Below are 16039 nucleotides of genomic sequence, written 5' to 3'. Positions count from 1 at the left end.
AAGTAAAAATCCTACCAGATGTACAAAACTTACCAGATTCGCAGGGCGCTTCGCGCTTAGCCCGCGGTCCTCGGTGAGAGAGGGAGTGACCTCAGCACCCTTTGAACAACACCCTCCAGACGTCCTTGTGCGTCGTGTTGAAGAGCTGGCTCAGAGTCTGGTGCTGGGCCGGGTCGAACTCCCACAAGTTGAAATCCCGTTGTTGACACGGGAGGATCCGGCGGAAGAGCATGACCTGGACTATGTTGACAAGCTTGAGCTTCTTGCTTGCAATATTCCAGATACATTTCTGGAGTCCGTCCAGCTCCACCGATGAACCCCAGGGCCGCCACCCAGTTGGTGTCGCGCGGCTCGGTGATGTAGAACCACGCCGATTGCCACCCCTTATGGTCTCCACGAAGGAGCCTTCAAGCCATATAACATTGGGCATCTTGCCCACCATGGTTCCGCCCGCATTCTGCTTGTTGGCCTCCCACCACCTTCGGCTTGATATTGAAGGTCTTCAGCCACAGGCCGAAGTGGGGCCGGATGCGGAGGAAAGCCTCACACACGACGATGAACGCCGAAATGTTGAGGATGAAGTTCGGGGCCAGATCATGAAAGTCCAGCCCGTAGTAGAACATAAGACCGCGGACGAATGGATGGAGGGGAAACCCCAGTCCGCGGAGGAAGTGGTGGAGGAAAACTAGCCTGTCATGAGGTTCCGGGTTAGGGACGATCTGCCCCGCAGCGGGCAGCCGATGCGCGATATTCGCAGCTAAGTATCCGGCTCCGCGCAGCTTTTTGATGTGTCCCTCCGTGACGGAGGAAGCCATCCACTTGCCTCCCGCTCCGGACATGTTTGGAGAAGGTTGAGGAGAAGGATGTGGACTTGGGCGTTGGAGCTCGAGTGCGCAAGAATGGATGAGCAAGGAGGAAGAAGGCGTGGGTAGAAAAAGGTTAAACCTTATCCCCTTATAAGGGCGGCCGAAACTATGCGCCCCCACTAGCCTGGTAAAACTCGCTTATCCCCAAGCGCCGTAATTGATGGCGCGGTTGGGTTACCCACGCCCGTATTGATGAGAATCCCGTAATAAGGGGGACACGATCTCTGCTTTGACAAGACGTGTCAAGAAACTGCCTCGCGTTATGTGCGGGGCTAGTTAAAGAAAAATGGTTCGAATAATCACCGAGCCATGGCATGATGTCATGTTGCCAAAACGTGTCAGCAGATTAGATTTGTGGAAATATTATTCTCTCTACGGTGGTATGTGGAACTTATTTTGCAGGGTCGGACACTATCCTTTTATTCAAACTCTTCTGTGGTGTATCCGGAGGAGGAACCCGCCTTGCAATGCCGAAGACAACACTGCGCGCCGGACTCATCGTCATTGAAGCCTGGTTCAGGGGCTACTGAGGGAGTCCTGGATTAGGGGGTCTCCGGACAGCCGGACTATATCCTTTGGCCGGACTGTTGGACTATGAAGATACAAGATTGAAGACTTCGTCCCGTGTCCGGATAGGACTCTACTTGGCATGGAAGGCAAGCTAGGCAGTACGGATATGGATATCTCCTCCTTTGTAACCGACCTTGTGTAACCCTAGCCCCCTCCGGTGTCTATATAAGCTAGAGGGTTTTAGTCCATAGGACAACATACAATCATACCATATGCTATCTTCTAGGGTTTAGCCTCTCCGATCTTGTGGTAGATCAACTCTTGTAATACTCATATCATCAAGAATAAATCAAGCAGGATGTAGGGTTTTACCTCCATGAAGAGGGCCCGAACCTGGGTAAAACATCGTGTCCCCTGCCTCCTGTTACCATCCGCCTTAGACACACAGTTTGGGACCCCCTACCCGAGATCCGCCGGTTTTGACACCGGCAGTATACGTTCTACCACAGATCCGAAGGCAAGATCTTTGTTGCTAAGAATGGGTCATTTATAGATATGGAGCTTCTCCCGAAAGAAATGAGTGGGAAGAAAGTAGAACTGTATGAGGTAGCTGTACCTTCTCTCAAATTGGAAAGTAGCACATTAGAGAAAACCGTTCCCGTGATGCCTACATCAACTAGAGAAGAAGCTAATGATGATGATCATGAAACTTCAGATTAAGTAACTACTGAACCTCGTAGGTCGACCTGAACACGTACCACACCAGAGTAGTACGGTAACCCTGTCCTAGAACTCATGTTGTTAGACAACGGTGAACCTGCGAACCATAAAGAAGCTATGATGGGCCCAGATTCTGACAAATGGCTTGAGGCCATGAAATCTGAGATAGGATCCATGTATAAGAACAAAGTGTGGATTTGTGGACTTTGCCGATGATCGGCAAACCATGAGAATAAATGGATATCTTCAAGGGAAGACAGACGATGATGGTAAATATGCACTGTCTACAAAGCTTGACTTGTCGCAAAAGGTTTTCGACAAGTTCAAGGGGTTGACTACAATGAGACTTTCTCACCCGCAGTGATGCTTAAGTCAGCTAGAATCATGTTAGCAATTGCCGCATTTTATGATTATGAAATCTGGCAAATGGATGTCAAAAATTCATTCCTTAACGGGTTCCTTAAAGAAGAGTTGTATATGATGCAACTAGAAGGTTTTGTCGATCCTAAAGGTGCTAACAAAGTGTGCAAACTCCAGCGATCCATCTATGGACTGGTGCAAGCATCTTGGGGTTGGAATATACGCTTTGATGATGTGATTAAAGCATTTGGTTATACATACTTATGGTGAAAACTGTATTTACAAGAAAGTGAGTGGGAGCTCTATAGGATTTCTGATATTATATGTGGATGACATATTACTGATTGGAAATGATATAGAATTTCTGGATATCATAAAAGGATATTTGAATAAGAATTTTTCAATGAAAGACCTCGGTGAAGCTGCTTACATATTAGGCATCAAGATCTATAGAGATAGATCGAGACGCTTAATAGGACTTTCACAAAGCACATACCTTGATAAAGTTCTGAAGAAGTTCAAAATGGACCAGTCAAAGAAAGGGTTCTTGCGTGTGTTGCAAGGTGTGAAATTGAGTCATACTCAAAGTCCGACCACGACAAAAGATAGAGAGAGAATGAAAGTCATTCCCTATGCCTCATCCATAGGTTCTATAATGCATGCCATGATGTGTACCAGACTTGATGTGTGCCTTGCCATAAGTTTGGCAGGGAGGTACCAAAGTAATCGAGGAGTGGATCACTGGACAGTGGTCAAGAACATCCTGAAGTACCTGAAAAGGACCAAGGATATGTTTCTCGGTTATGGAGGTGATGAAGAGCTCGTCATAAATGGTTACATCGATGCTAGCTTCGACACTGATCCGGATGACTCTAAGTCAGAAACCGGATACGTATTTATATTGGTCAGTTGGTGCAATTCCAAGCAGATCGTCATGGCAGGATCTACATGTGAAGCGGACTACATAGCTGCTTCGGAAGCAGCACATGAAGGAGTTCATATCTGATCTGGGTGTAATACCCAGTGCATCGGTTCCAACGAAAATATTTTGTGACAACACTGGAGCAATTGCCTTAGTGAAGGAATCCAGGTTTCACAAGAGAACCAAACACATCAAGAGACACTTGAACTCCATTGATGAAAAGGGCAAGGATGGAGGAAAGATGATTAGCACCAAGACTCCATGGGTGTTAGATTCATTACAACGTAATCTAGATTATTGACTCTAGTGCAAGTGGGAGACTGAAGGAAATATGCCCTAGAGGCAATAATAAAATTGTTTTTTATATTTCCTTATTCATGATAAAAAGTTTATTATCCATGCTATAATTGTATTGATTGGAAACTTAGATACATGTGTGGGTACATAAACAAATACCGTGTCCCTAGTGAGCCTCTACTAGACTAGCTCGTTGATCAAAGATGGTTAAGGTTTCCGAGTCATAGATATGTGTTGTCACTTGATAACTTGATCACATCATTAGGAGAATGATGTGATGGACAAGACCTATCCATTAGCTTAGCATTTGATCGTTCAATTTATTGCTATTTCTTTCTTAATGTCAAATACATATTCCTTTGACTATGTGATTACGCAACTCCCGAATACCGGAGGAATGCCTTATGTGCTATCAAACGTCACAACGTAACTGGGTGATCATAAAGATGCTCTACAGGTATCTCCGAAGGTGTTTGTTGAGTTGACATAGATCGAGATTAGGATTTGTCACTCCCTGTATCGAAGAGGTGACTCTGGGCCCTCTCGGTAATACACATCATAAGAAGCCTTGCAAGCAAAGTGACTGAGGAGTTAGTTGCAAGATTATGTATTACGTAACAAGTAAAGAGACTTGCCGGTAATGATATTTAATTAGGTATGAAGATACCGACGATCGAATCTCGGGCAAGTAACATACCGATGGACAAAGCCAATTACGTATGTTGTCATAAGGTTCGACCGATAAAGATCTTCATAGAATATGTAGGAGCCAATATGGGCATCCAGGTTCTGCTATTGGTTATTGACCAGAGAGGTGTCTCGGTCATGTCTGCATAGTTCTTGAACCCGTAGGGTCCGCACGCTTAATGTTCATTGACGATATAGTGTTATATGAGTTGGTGACTGAATGTAGTTCGGAGTCCCGGATGAGATCACAGACATGACGAGGATCTCTGGAATGGTCCAGAGGTAAAGATTGATATATAGGACAATGATATTAGAACACCAGAAGAGTTTCGGAGTGCACCGAGTAGTCATCGGATCGCCAGAAGGGGTTCCGGACACCCCGGGAGGTATATGGGCCAAGGGGATAGACACACCAGCCCCCAAGGGGCTGGCACACTCCTCTTCCTGGCTGCTGGCCCTAGGGAAGGAAAAGGGGGAGGGCTAGCCCCTCCAGCCTTCCCTTTCTCATGGGAGAAAGGAAATGGGGGGGGCACCCTCCCCTGCCTTTCCACGCTCACCTAAAAAGGTAGGGGGCGTGGCTAGGGGTAGGACCCCAAGTGGGATTCGGCCCCACTTGGGGTGCCTCCTGGCTGTCTCCTCCCTCCCCCCATGTATATATACGTGGGAGGGGGCGCCACACATAACCACGACAATATCTTAGCCGTGTGCGGCGCCCCCCTCCACAGTTCCGTCCCTCGGTCATATTTTTGTAGTGCTTAGGCGAAGCCCTGCGGAGATAGCATCACCACCACCGTCACCACACTGTCATGTTGTCGGAACTCATCCACTACTTCACCGTCTTGCTGGATCAAGAAGGCAAGGTCGTCACCGAGCTGAACGTGTGCTGAACGCGGAGGTGTCGTACATTCAGGATTGCTTCAGCGTAGTTGGGGTCGGTTGTTGAAGTGGGGCTTGTCGCAGTGTCGTCCAAATCTTCATTTTCATCAGTCACGCGCGATGAAGAATAAGAGTTGGCCACTAAGTAAGGAACTTTGACCTTCTTGAATTTCTTCGAAGGTGGCTGAGACCAGTCAAATTCCTGCTTGTAGCCCATCTTCTTGAGGTCATCTTCACTGTAAAGATGAGTCAGAACATCCCAGGTGCGATCAAATACTTCATGCAGATAGTAATGGTTCTTCTTCACTGAATTCTGAGTGATGGTCATGTTTTGAAGAATTGAACCAAACTGTCTTTTTCACCCACTTGTGGTTGCGATCGACCTTCTGGTGAAGACTGAGGAGAAGCTCACGATCAGTCAACACCCTTGGAGTTGTGCCTTGAGGATTTTGCTTTGAAGAATTGGTGGCAGAGTCATGAGTGGCAGAGTCATCATTGGTGGAATAAGATGCAGCTTTGCAGAACTGACCATCCAATGGATGAATGCCTTCATCAATAATAGCAGTTGCCTTGCCCTTCTCATCAGATGAGGAAACATGTCTTTTAAAGACTTCAATGGGCGGCAAGTAACTGAGATGATTCTGAAAGTCAGCCTTGTAATTGATTGAAGACCTTGATCTGATGAATCTCATAATCCAGGGAGCATAAGGCTTCAACTCAAAAGGCGACAATGCAACATTTGCCAGAGTCCTCGTGAAGAAATCATGGTAGTTGATTAGGACGCCATGAATGAAGTTGAACAACAAATTTTTCATGATGCCAACGACTTCTTCTTCATTCGAGTCGTGGCCTTTGATGGGACTCAATGTCTTGGTCAGAATGCGATAGATGGTCTGAGGAACATATAGAAACTCCTTCACGAGGAATTTGGTCCTTGGGGCTTGACCAGGCTTCAGAGGTTTCATCAAAACATGCATGTAATGGTCAGATAGCTCAGGTTCATGATAGATACAACATGCACCTTCAAGGGGAGGACTGACAGGAAGGGCATGAAGCAATTCAAAGGCCGGTGGTTTGAAGTGAGTGTTTTCTGTCATCCAGTCCAACACCCAAGAATTCACATCTTCAGCATTTCCTGTGATGTGCAGCGTCGCGTAGAACTGAAGAATTAGTTCTTCATTCTAGTCTATGATGTCAGTGCAAAAGTTTAGCAGCCCAGCGTCATGAAGAACACTGAGGACTGGTGTGAAGCAAGGCAGTGATTCCATGTCCACATGAGGAATATGCTCATGATCAAATACTTTGTCCTTATTAAAAAGCAGTGAAGAATAGAAGATTGCTTGGCTTGCGGTCCAGAAACGCTTCCTTCGTAGATTGTAATCTATGAAGAATACATGCTCATGGAAGAAGTCATCAGCCTTGAATTTTTGGTTCTTGGAGAAGGGATTCTTCGGCTTGGGCTGAGGAGTGTCAGTCAAAGTCATCACAGCCTCAGGAATCACATTCTCAGGAACCACAGGCCGAGGAATTTCAGTTTCTGCTTCAGTAGCAGCCTGGGTCTTCAATTCTTCATCAACATTAACATCAGCACTAGTGGCTGGAATTTCATCAGGAATGGAAGGAGTGGAGTGATGATCTTCAGAACCCATTTGAACTTCAGTGTGCACTCGGGACTGAGGAATCTGTTGTAGTGGCGTGAACATGGGAGAATTGGGGTGCTGACTATCCCAATAATCATCATTCAGCACTGGAGTGGGGCACCCAATGTCCTGTTGGGGAACGCAGTAATTTCAAAAAAAAATCCTACACACACGCAAGATCATGGTGATGCATAGCAACGAGAGGGAAGTGTGTTGTCCACGTACCCTCATAGACCATAAGCGGAAGCGTTATGACAACGTAGATGATGTAGTCGTATGTCTTCACGATCGACCGATCCTACCACCGCAGGTACGACACCTCCGTGATCTGCACATGTTCGGCTCGGTGACGTCCCATGAACTCACAATCCAGCAGAGTGTCGAGGGAGAGCTTCGTCAGCACGACGGCGTGATGACGGTGATGATGATGCTACCGGAACAGGGCTTCGCCTAAGCACCGCTATGATATGACCGAGGTGGATTATGGTGGAGGGGGCACTGCACACGGCTGAGAGATCAATGATCAACTTGTGTCTATGGGATGCCCCCTCCCCCATATATAAAGGAGTAGAGGAGGGGAAGGCCGGCCCTCTACTATGGCGTGCCCTAGGGAGTCCTACTCTCACCAGGAGTAGGATTCCCCCCTTTCCAAGTAGGAGTAGGAGAGAAGGAAGGGAAGGAGAGAAGAGAAGGAAGAAGGGGGTGCCACTCCTTCCCCTAGTCCAATTCGTACTAGGACTTGGGGGCACGGCCTACCCTAGGCAACCCCTCTCTCTTTCCCCTAAAGCCCAATAAGGCCCATATACTCCCCGGGGGGTTCCGGTAACCTCCTGGTACTCCGGAAAATGCCCGAACTCATCCGACACTATTCTGATGTAAAAACATAGGCTTCCAATATATCGATCTTTACATCTCGACCATTTCGAGACTCCTCGTCATGTCCGTGATCAAATCCGAGACTCCGAACTACCTTCAGTTCATCAAAACACATAAACTCATAATATCGATCGTCACCGAACGTTAAGCGTGCGGACCCTACGGGTTTGAGAACTATGTAGACATGACCGATACATGTCTTCGATCAATAACCAATAGCGGAGCCTGCATGTTCATATTGGCTCCCACATATTCTACAAAGATCTTTGTCGGTCAAACCGCATAACGTTATACGTTGTTCCCGTTGTCATCGGTATGTTACTTGCCAGAGATTCGATCGTTGATATCTCAATACCTAGTTCAATCTCGTTACCGGCAAGTCTCTTTACTCGTTCTGTAATGCTACATCCTGTAATTAACTCATTAGCTACATTGCTTTCAAGGCTTATAATTATGTGCATTACTGAGAGGGCCCAGAGATACCTCTCTGACAATCGGAGTGACAAATCCTAATCTCGATCTATGCCAACTCAACAAACACCATCGGAGACACCTGTAGAGCGCCTTTATAATCACCCAGTTACGTTATGACGTTTGGTAGCACACAAAGTATTCCTCCGGTATTCGGGAGTTGCATGATCTCATAGTCATAGGAACATGTATAAGTTATGGAGAAAGCAACAGCAACAAACTAAACGATCATCATGCTGAGCTAATGGATGCGTCAAGTCAGTCACATCATTCTCTAATGATGTGATCCCGTTAATCAAATGACAAATCATGTCTATGGATAGGAAAGATAACCATCATTGATTCAATGAGCTAGTCAAGTAGAGGCAAACTAGTGACACTCTGTTTGTCTATGTATTCACACATGTACTAAGTTTCCGGTTAATACAATTGTCGGTGTCAAAACCGGCGGATCTCGGGTAGGGGGTCCCGAACTGTGCGTCTAAGGTAGATGGTAATAGGAGGCAGGGGACACGATGTTTTACCCAGGTTCGGGCCCTCTTGATGGAGGTAAAACCCTACGTCCTGCTTGATTATTCTTGATAATATGAGTAGTACAAGAGTAGATCTACCATGAGATGAGAGAGGCTAAACCCTAGAAGCTATCCTATGGTATGATTGTATGTTGTCCTATGGACTAAAACCCTCCGGTTTATATAGACATCGGAGGGGGCCAGGGTTACACAAGGTCGGTTACAAAGGAGGAGATATACATATCCGTATTGCCTAGCTTGCCTTCCACGCCAAGTAGAGTACCATCCGGACACGGGACGAAGTCTTCAATCTTGTGTCTTCATGGTCCAACAGTCCGGCTGTCCGGAGACCCCCTAATCCAGGACTCCCTCAGTAGCCCCCGAACCAGGCTTCAATGACATCAAGTCTGACACGCGGTATTGTCTTCGGCATTGCAAGGTGGGTTCTTCTCCAAATTTTGAATGTTTGTTAAGCAGTGTCTGGCCCCATAAATGTTGGACCTGTTGGCTTCTGCGCCCAATAAGAGCTATCTTCCACGCGTCGAATGAATACGAGGAGCCATGGAGTTTTTACATTCGCCCCCCTAGCTAGATAAATAAGTTGTCTATTAAAGGGATGGGGATTCTTAGATGCAATCCATATCATCCTCCCCCAGCGAGAATCCATCGGAGTGCGCTTCAGAAAAATCCATTCCAGCATGGCCGACAATGGCAGCTCCTCCTCCCGCCCCCGTTGCCCCAAGCCCGGTGATTGGGAGAGGTGTTCTATCCCACACAGTCGATCAGTCGAACTGCAGACTAAGGGATTTCACCCTCCAGCGTATATGGTTCTCGTCCGAGCCGAGCTTGCCACCTATAATGGCGGGGAGCAAGCGGAGAGCTTCCCCAGTCCCTCTACAGGGGAGCGGGTATGCCTTGTTCCTTACTTATTAAGGGGACTCGGATTTCCAATTCATCCGTTCCTCCGCGGGCTCCTGGAGTTTTATGGCCTCCAATTGCATAATTTCACCCCTGCTTCCATATTACACATCGCTGGCTATGTTGCCCTTTGTGAGTTATTCCTGGGCTGCGAGGCTCATTTCGAGCTGTGGAAAAGGTTATTTTGCCTCGTTCCCCGCACACAGAAGGGGTCACTTTATCAAGTGGGCGGAGCCGAAATATGGCGCATCGCCGAAACAGGATACCTGTCCGGTACTCCGAAGAAGACGTCCGAAGACTGGCCTTCGGAATGGTTTTATATGGAGGACATCCCCCTTCCGGACCTAGTTTAGCGGGGTCTTCCTGAGTTCAACAATGCTCCTCTGAAGAAACGCCGAAATTGGGCGCCCATAGAGCCCCCAGGAGGAAGACAGCGGAGAAGTCCTTTACCTGATGAAACGGATTAAAGCGCTGGCTCAATCAGGATTGACAGTAATCGAGGTTATGTCAATATGCATAATGCAGGGAGTGCAGCCACTTCAATATCGAGGGTACCCCCTGTGGTGTTTTAATGGGGAAGATGATGCCACCCGTTGTGGGAGAAAGGGTCTGGACAACGCTGCCGCTTTAGCAAAAAAAAAATTCGAGTTGTTCAAGGGAGAGGAAGAGGAGTTCGTCCGCATCAAGCCACGGGAAGGATTCTCTAGGTACAACCCTCCAAGCTGGGTGAGTTATATCTCCCTACTCCCATTCTTCCCACATTCTTTGTCGTAGGTATTCACCTTGCCATTGTGTGGCAGGAACTGCGAAAAGCCATAAGGGAGGTCAACATCCCATCCCCACAACTAGAGGACCCTGACCGGGCCCTTGGTCCCGGACTCGAAGAAGATCCGGACATATTCGTGGAGCTGATAGACCGACAGTTCTATCAATTAAGCTGTGATGATGCCATGGTGGCCATTACGGCCGACTATCCCAGACTGCTTCCTGCGTCGCACGTAAGAAAAACCAAAAATCCCAACTCCAAAAACTAGGATCCCCTTTTAGACACTTCACCTACCATATACATATGGTGTTTTACAGGGAAGGCCTTCGGGACGCCGTGCCGAACCTGCAGCAACTCGCCAACAAGGGGCACCGAGGCCGGGCAGGTCAAAAAGGAAGGCGGTCAGGATGGAGACACCGGCGCAGAGGTATGACAAAGACCCTGCTCCGTGGTTGTCGTCTTTCTCAAAATGTAATGACGTCCATGTTTCTTTAACAGAAAAAACGCTCGCCGGAATATGTCCTGTGAGGCTACCGATCATGCTTCCACCAGTCGGGCTCTAGGACCGGACATAGAGGCGGAAGCCGACATGGGGCGGACGCCGGATAATCCTCCTACAGAGGATGCAGATAGACTATCCGCTACAAATTCAGAAGTGGAGAGCGCCATGAATCATAGGCGTCGCCGAGCCGTACTCCGTGATGCTTGCTTCTCCCCAGAGGCATTTGATGCCTTCAATTCTGGAGACGCGTACCTCCGTGCTGCTCAAAATGGTCTAGCCAGAGCCACGAACCAGTATGTAAGGGATGTACGGGTAAGAAAATCTAACGATTATATGTATCAGTAGCTCCTGAGACTTGAAACAGTTAGCAGAACTGATTTAAGGATCATCTATTGTGCAGGTTCTTACAGAGAAGAATACTAGACTGTCACAGGAGCTGGAGGAATGCAAGACCCAACTTCGGGCCGCCGTTGCCACATTGAAGGAACCTAAAAAGTCCCCAGCTGGTAACATTTGTTTCCAAGAATGATATGTACCATATAGCGTGCGGCGTGGCTGCAGATCTAACAATAGATATTGCAGATGAATCCGGAGAGAATCTGGAGGACCAGCATGTCGTACGACAGCTAAAGGCTGGCAAACGCATGCTGATTGAGGTCAGGCGAGAGAAAAACAATCTCCAAGACGCCAATACCAAGCTGAGCGTGGAACTGAAAGATGTTCGAGCCCAGCTTGCAGACTCCGAGAAGGAGAATAAGCGGCTTCGAACGGCATTTTCAGTAAGTGCTTGAACGAACCCTTAAAAAGGGGACGACGGAGAAGCCGGCTAATAGAGTTATGTCTACAGGTATGCTGACGGGTCGTCCCGCGGAGGAGATGCCCGGGTCTGCGGGTGATCTTCTATCCGAGCTCTCACAACTGCACGAACAAGTTCAACAGGTGATGCAAGGTATTGCCCAGGCCTTGTGGCCATCAGTCTCCCTGCCAGAAGGCATTGGAGAGCTTGCGGAGAAGCTCAAGGGAGCACGGCGGTGCTTCCGATTATGGAAGATATCGGCATGCCGTCAAGGTGCCAGGGAAGCCTGGGCCATGGTGAAGACGCGGTATACCAAGGCTGACCCAAACCACATGGCCGAGGTCGGACCTATGGGGCCCGATGGGAAAGAGATCCCCGTTAGCTTAGTCTATGGGCAAGTAGAATTAGCCGCAAAGTATTCCCAACAGGATTGTAGGCTAGACCGCCTGTTGGATGGTATAGAAGAGGAATTTAGTCAGTCTACATGACTATGTAATTAAAGTGACATGTATAATGCCTTCTAGCCGGATTGTAAATCATTTGTCATGGCGGACCTTTTCGCTTCAACCTCGGGACCCGATAGTCCAGAGTGTGTCCGAATACCCGCTCAGTTATATGAGAACTAGGGTATGCGTGGAAACCAGGCGTAGGGGTCATTAGTGCTTGAACAGACAAGTACCCAACTAGTTATCTTATATTACATGGGTAGTAAGAAACATCTTCCAGGGAGAATAGTTCCATTAGGGGTTCCTTTCCCTGGGTACACATGCCCTAAAGTGCATGTCTGGACTGCGAGCGGAGCCGCAAGAAAAAACATTTGGGGGCATATATGGAAAATAAATAAAAATCATCTTTAGTTCGCCGACTGAATATTCCCTTAAGAACGCTAGCTTTCGGCTTCACCCAGTCTGAGGTACACATCCGGCTGACCAGGCAGTAACAATCGCGGAGGTGCTCCCCTTATGCCCTAGCCGAATTAATGGGAACGTAGGGCATAAATACAAAAGCCAGGCAACCCAGCTTGGCCAAAACTTAAGTCATATCGATGCATATAGTGGCGAAGAAAAGGTACATGCGGAATAATAACACATGTGCAGGGCATGAAGCCCAGATAGATAATTAAGCTTCTCTGTAAGAAGCCCCCAGGTATAATGAGCGCGGTTAGCGCGTCTATAATGTGCGAGCGAGGCACAAGTTGGCCCTTGAAGGCCTTGAGAAAGAATACAAGAAAAAAGAGAAAAAAGACAGATAATGTATATGCAAAAAATGGGCAGAGGAAGGGGACGAACATAGAGTCCGACGCTAGGCGTAGAATCTTCGGTGCCTAGCTGCGTTCCATGGGTTCGGCTCAAGTCGATTATTCGATGCATCCCGCAGACGGTACGCTCCACCTGTCAGAACTTGGTCAATAATGAAGGGACCTTCCTATTTGGGCTCGAGCTTGGTCTTTTTCTTCTCCGGCAGGCGTAGAACTAACTCTCCAACGTTATAAGTTTTGGCCCGTACTTCTCTGCTTTGGTATCTGCGAGCCTGTTGTTGATAGAATGCGGAACGGGCTTTTGCCACGTCGCGCTCCTCCTCCAGGGTGTCCAGACTGTCCTGCCGATCCAGCTCGGCTTCTCTTTCTTCGTACATGCGCACTCGAGGTGAGTCATGAATTATGTCGCAGGGCAGAACTACCTCTGCGCCGTACACCATAAAGAAGGGTGTATATCCGGTAGTACGATTCGGCGTGGTCCACAGCCCCCAGAGTACGGAGTCGAGCTCCTCTACCCAGTGCGTGTTAGACTCCTTTAAGGACCGCACTAATCTGGGTTTAATGCCCCTCATGATAAGACCATTTGCTCGCTCAACTTGGCCGTTGGTTTGTGGGTGATAGACGGAAGCATAACCGAGCTTGAAGTTCGTGCCATTGTCAGTGATGATGTTGTGGGGGACGCCATAACGGTGTACAACCCCGGATATGAAGTCTATCACCAGTCCGGATTCGGCTGTTTTAACAGGTTTGACTTCTATCCATTTGGTGAATTTATCCACCATCACCAGTAAGTATTTTTTCTTATGGGTCCCCCTTTAGGGGGTCCAACCATGTCGAGCCCCCAGACCGCGAAGGGCCAAGTAATGGGGATTGTTTGGAGGGAGGTGGGTGGCATGTGGCTTTGGTTTGCAAAAAGCTGGCAACCGACGCAGCATTGGACCAAGTCCTGTGCGTCTGCCCGGGCCGTCGGCCAATAAAACCCTGTATATAAGGCCTTGCCTACAAGGGCCTGGGCTGCGGCGTGGTGGCCGCCGAGTCCGGCGTGAATTTCTGCCAAAAGCTTCCGCCCTTCCTCTTCGGAGATGCACCTTTTAAGGACTCCGGTAGTGCTTTTTTTATACAGCTCTCCCTCGTGGACCCTGTAGGCTTTAGATCGCCGCACTATGCAGCGTGTCTCATTTTGGTCCTCGGGAAGTTCCTGCCTAGTTAGGTAGGACAGGAATGGTTCTGTCCACGGGGAAATGATGGCCATTATTACATGGGCTGAAGGTGTTATTTCGGTGGCAGAGCCTCTGATTATGTCAGAGTATTCGGTATCGGGCATTTTGGCTGGGTCCGGACTATTGTTACCGGTGTCCCCTTCCCATACCACAGATGGCTTAAACAACCTCTCCAAAAAGATGTTGGGGGACCGCATCACGTTTTGCGCCGATGCGGGTGAGGATATCCGCCGCCTGATTGTTTCCCCGAGCCACATGGTGAAATTCGAGCCCCTCGAACCGAGCTGACATCTTTAGGACGGCGTTTCGATAGGCCACCATCTTCGGATCCCTGGAATCGAAGTCTCCATTTATTTGGTATATTGCGAGGTTCGAATCCCCACGCACCTCCAGGCGTTGAATGCCCATGGAAACTGCCATCCGAAGACCATGTAACAGGGCTTCATATTCGGCTGCGTTGTTGGAGTCTGTATACAGTATCTACAGTACATATTGCACTGTATCTCCGGTTGGGGACATCAAGACGACGCCGGCCCCTAGACTAGCCAGCATTTTGGAGCCGTCGAAGTGCATGATCCAATTGGAGTATGCGCCGTACTCTTTAGGGAGTTCGGCTTCCGTCCATTTGGCGACAAAGTCGGCCAATACTTGCGACTTAATGGCTCCCCAAGGTTTGTATGTTATGTCGAACGGGAGGAACTCAATGGCCCATTTGGCAATCCGGCATGTGGCGTCGCGGTTGTTTATAATATCATTAAGTGGCACTTCCAAGCCTACTGTAATCGAACACTCTTGAAAGTAGTGTCGCAGCTTCCGGGATGCCATGCCGCATAGGCTATCTTTTGATAATGTGGGTACTGTGATTTGCATGGAGTGAGGACAGTGGATACATAATATACCAACTTTTGAAGAGGGAATTTATGTTCGACGGACGAGCACTGCGCTTACAACCTGGTGAGTTGCCGCAATGTACAACAGCATTGGTTCGCTGATGTTTGGTGCCGCCAGGATTGGGTTGGTTGCCAGTACGGCTTTTATTTCTTCCAATCCGGCTGTGGCAGCATCCGTCCACTCGAAGTGTTCAGTGTGCCGAAGGAGGCGATAAAGGGGTAATGCCTTTTCTCCTAAGCGGGAGATAAAGCGGCTTAGAGCCGCCACACATCCAGTTAATTTCTGGATTTGTTTGAGGTCCGTTGGGATGGACAACTATGACAGAGCTCGGATTTTGGCCGGATTAGCTTCAATTCCTCTACTAGAGACAATGAAGCCCAGGAGCTTTTCGGCTGGTACGCCGAAAACGCATTTTTCCGGATTGAGCTTGATGTCGTATGTTCGGAGGTTGTCGAATGTGAGCCTCAAGTCGTCTATTAGAGAGTCGACGTGTTTGGTTTTGACGACCACATCATCAACATATGCCTTTACTGTTTTGCCGATCTGTTTCTCCAGACATGTCTGAATCATGCGCTGATATGTTGCGCTGGCGTTTTTGAGCCCAAAAGGCATTGTGTTGAAACAGAAGGGGCCGTATGGTGTGATAAATGCCGTTGCGGCTTGGTTAGACTCCTCCATCTTGATTTGGTGGTAGCCGGAGTATGCGTCGAGGAAACACAATGACTCGTGTCCTGCGGTAGTGTCGACAATTTGATCAATGCAGGGGAGGGGGAAGGGATCCTTTGGGCAAGCCTTGTTGAGGTCCTTGAAATCGACACATAGGCACCAGGATTTGTCCTTCTTTGGTACCATCACCAGGTTTGCTAGCCAGTCCGGGTGTTTTATTTCTCTAATGAATCCGGCCTCCAATAACTTGGCTAGTTCCTCTCCCATAGCTTGTCGCTTAGGTTC

The sequence above is a fragment of the Triticum aestivum genome, chromosome 1A (assembly GCF_018294505.1).
Source record: "Triticum aestivum cultivar Chinese Spring chromosome 1A, IWGSC CS RefSeq v2.1, whole genome shotgun sequence".
Taxonomy (NCBI): Eukaryota; Viridiplantae; Streptophyta; class Magnoliopsida; order Poales; family Poaceae; genus Triticum; species Triticum aestivum.
Note: the sequence above shows the minus strand (reverse complement) of the source record.